Source organism: Notamacropus eugenii, chromosome 1 (assembly GCF_028372415.1).
Source record: "Notamacropus eugenii isolate mMacEug1 chromosome 1, mMacEug1.pri_v2, whole genome shotgun sequence".
NCBI lineage: Eukaryota > Metazoa > Chordata > Mammalia > Diprotodontia > Macropodidae > Notamacropus > Notamacropus eugenii.
In genome coordinates this window covers 503,142,916-503,147,080 of record NC_092872.1, presented here as the reverse complement: position 1 = coordinate 503,147,080, position 4,165 = coordinate 503,142,916, and the positions used below count along the sequence as shown (strand labels likewise).

The window sequence follows — 4,165 nt, the reverse complement described above, 5'->3', positions numbered from 1 at the left end:
ATCATGAGAGACTTATTGAAATTGAACTATTTACATTACTACATGGGAAGGCGATATTTGTAACTCTTGAACCTTTTTTTCAGTATCTGGGTAGTTGGTGGGATTACACACATACACACACATAGACATACACACACACACATGTACATAGAGAGAGAGAGAGACAAAGAGCACAGGGTGAGGTGAATAGGATGGGATCGTATCTTAACAAAATGAAATTAAGGGGTGGGAGAGAAATATATTGGGAGGAGAAAGGGAGAAATGGAATGGGGCAAATTATCTTTCATAAAAGAGGCAAGTAAAAGACTTTTCAGTGGAGGGAAAATGGGGTGGAAGTGAGAGAAAACATGAAGCTTACTCTCATCACATTCAACTCAAAGAAGGAATAAAATGCACACTCATTTTGGTATGAAAACCTATCTTACAATATAGGAAAATGGAAGAGAAGGGGATAAGCATGGTGGGGGGGGATAATGGAAGGGAGGGCAATGGGAGAAGTGAGCAATTAGAAGTCAACACTCTTGGGGAGGGACAAGGTCAAAAGAAAGAATAGAAGAAATGAGGGGTAGGATCAGATGGAGGGAAATATAGTTAACCTTACACAACACCACTATTATGGAAGTCATTTGCAAAATTACACAGACATGGACTATGTTGAATTGCTTGCCTTCCCAAAGGGAATGGGTGGGGAGGGAGGGATGAAGAGAAGGTGGAACTCAAAGTTTTAGGAACAACTGTTGAATATTGTTCTTGCATACAACTAGGAAATAAGAAATACAGGTAATGAGGTATAGAAATCTATCTTGCCCTACAGGACAAAAGAGAAGATGCGGATAAGGGAAGGGAAGGATGTTAGAAGGGAGCGAAGATTGGTAATAGGGGTAATTAGAATGCTAGGCGTTTTGGGGTGGGGGAGGGGAGTAATGGGGAGAAAATTTGGAACTCAAAATTTTGTGGAAATGAATGTTGAAAACTTAAATTGATTAATAAAAAATATGCATACACTTTCACCCACCAATAGTGCTTGTAGGACTGTATCTCCAAGAGATCATAAAAATGAGAAAGGGTCCCCACATGTACAAAAATATTTATAGCAACACCCTTTGTAGTGGCCAAAAACTGGAAATCAAGGGGATGCCCATCAACTGGGGAATGGCTGAATAAATTATGGTGTAGGAATGTCATGGAATTCTGTTGTGCTATAAGATAAGATGAACAGGAAGACTTCAGAGACGTTTGGCAAGACTTACATGATTTGATGCTGAGCGAAAGGAGCAGAACTAGGAGAAATTTGTGCATAGCAATGACCATTATGTGTGAGAGTTTTTTTCTGGTAGATTTGGAACTTCATTGCAATGCAAGAACTTAAAAAAAAATTCCCAGCGTTCTTCTATGGCAAAATGCCTTCTACATCCAGAGAAAGAACTATGGAATTCAATTGCAGATTGTAGCAGATTGTGTGTGTGTGCGTGTGCGTGTGTGTGTGTGTGTGTGTGTGTGTGTGTGTGTGTGTGTGTACTGTTTTGGTTTGTCAGATGATTTCTCCCACTCATTTTAATTCTTCAATACAGCATGACTATAGTGAAAATGTATTTAATAGGAATGTATGTGTAGAAGCTATACAAAATTATATGCTGTCTCGGGGAGGGAGAGGGAAGGTGAGGGGAAGGGGAGAAAAATAATAATCTAAGTCATATGGTAGTTATTGTAAAATCCTGAAAATAAATAAAATTAATTAATAAAAAAGAAAAAAAAACAATTCAAATATCAGGGAGTAACAGAACACAGGACTTGGCAGCTGCAACATTAAAGAACCAGAGGTCATGAAACACGGTATTCTGGAGGGCCAAAAACTAGAAGTATAGTCTTTCCTGGGTGGGGTTTGCCAAGTCAGATCCATTAGCAGGAAGCCGAGTAGCAGCCTCTCTGCTCTAGGGATGCAACCATCCACAGACTTCCCCCCCACCCCGCCCCAGCCTCAGATCCAGCCTTGGCCACTGCCTATCTTCCTCACATGCAGCAAAACTTCGCCAACTCATACGCCACCATGCCCATGATGATCATCATTTGGGTGACCATCATGGATGCCAAGTTGGAGTTTGCCATCTAACCAAACACCACTGGGAAGCAACTCTTTGACCAGGTCATGAAGACCATTAGCCTGAGAGAGGTCTGGTTCCTTGGCCTGCAGTACCAAGATACCAAGGGTTTCTCCACATGGCTGAAACTCAGTAAAAAGGTGAGGGCCCAGGACTTGTGGAAGGAGAGTGCCCTGCTCTTCAAATTCCAGGCCAAGTTCTACCCTAAGGAGCTGTCCAAGGAGCTGATTCAGGACATCACCCAGAGCCTCTTCTTCCTGCAAGTGAAGGAGTTCATCCTCAATGATGACATCTACTGCCCTCTGGAAACTGCCGTCTTGCTGGCCTCCTACACAGTCCAGTCCAAATATGGTGTCTTCAACAAGGAGGTTCACAAAGCCATCTACTTGGCCAGGGACAAGCTGCTGCCCCAGAGAGTCTTGCAGCAGCACAAGCTGAACAAAGACCAGTGGGAGGAGAGGATCCACGTGTGGCATGAGGAGCACCAGGACATGCTGAGGGAAGACACTGACCTAGATTATCTGAAGATAGCTCAGGACCTGGAGATGTACATGGTGAATTGCTTCAGCATCAAGAACAAGAAGGGTTCCAAGTTGTGGCTGGGCATGGATGCCTCAACATCTATGAGCAGAACTACAGGCCACCTGTAAGAATGGCTTCCCCTGGAGTGAAATCAGAAACATCTCCTTCAATAAGAAATTTGTCATCAAGTCAATTGACAAGAAAACTCCACTCTATAAATCATCCTCTTGGAACAAAAAAAAAAAGAAAGCAGAAGAACAAGACTTTGTCTTCTATGCCCCCCATCTCTGCATCAACAAGTGCATCCTGGCACTGTGCATGAGGAACCACAAGCTGTACACGTGGCACTGAAAGCCAGACACCACTGAGGAGCAGCAGATGAATGCTCAGGCCTGGGAGGAGAAACATCAGAAGCAGTTGGAGAGAGCCCTCTGGAGAATGAAAAGAAGAAGTGGGAGCTGGATAAGAAGGAGAAGGAAAAGATAGAGAGGGAGAAAGAGGAGCTAATGGAGAAACTGAGACAGATTGAGGAACAGATGAAGAAGGTTCAGCTAGAACTGGAGGAGTAGACTCAAAAAGCTCTGGATCTGGAAAAGGAGCAGAAGCAGGCCCAGGATGAGGCTGAAAAACTGGCCAAGGAGCAGCAGGAGGCTGACGATGCCAAAGAGTCCCTGCTCTGGGCCTCTCAGGACCAAAAGAAGACCCAGAAGCAGCTGGCCTCCAAGAGGGTAGAGTTGATAGCACAGATCAGCCAGTTGGAGATGGCCTGACAGAAGAAGGAGAGTGAGGTGGTGGACTGGCAGAACCCTCAAATGGTCCAGGAGGACCTGAACAGGATGGGAATGTGGCTGAAACCAGTGCTAAGGTTTGGGTTGAGTCCTGCACTAAGAACCACAGTGAAGAAGAGTGGACCATGAAAAGAACCAGAGGGTCCAGAAACAGTGGAAGGCCCTGACCTCAGAGCTGGCCAGCTCCTGAGATGAGACCAAGAACACAGCCAACAACATGATTCACACAGAGAACTTGCATCTGGAGCATGACAAATATGAGACTCTGCATCAGATCCACCAGGACACCAAGCACTGAACTGATGAATTTGAGTCCATGTAATCCTCTTGCCTCTGATCCCCCTCCCCAGCCATCTCTGATCTCTCCCATCCCTGCCTTTACTCTTTCTGAACTGGGCCCTCCAGGGACCCCAGAGCACCTTCTTCCCTCCACAGCAGAAGGGGAGGGAGAGAAATTTGAACCCCTTCCTTCCTTCTCCCTTGCCCTCAGCTGCCAGCTTAGTCCAGGCCCTGATTCACCTTCTCCAGAAGCTTCATTCCTACCCTTGTCCCCCATGCTTCACTGCTGTACTTTCCTCTTCCTCCCAGAGAGCCCCAGCTACAGGGCATGGTGTCTAGTCACATGTGGATCTTCTCCAAGTTCCTGTGGTTCACAGTGCAGGGTAGCAGGAGGAGGGTTAGAGAAAGAGAGAGACCTTCCCCAAACCTGCTCTACCCAGAATCTTTCAGGCCACCAGAAAAGGGGAAAGTAGCCTG

At 45.6% G+C, this 4,165-nt stretch overlaps 1 pseudogene; it reads left to right on the top strand.

Moving 5' to 3' along the window:
- Nucleotides 1–2,047: 2,047 nt before the first annotated feature.
- LOC140527112 (moesin pseudogene) lies at nucleotides 2,048–3,731 on the top strand (annotated as a pseudogene).
- The last annotated feature ends 434 nt before the right edge of the window (nucleotides 3,732–4,165 follow it).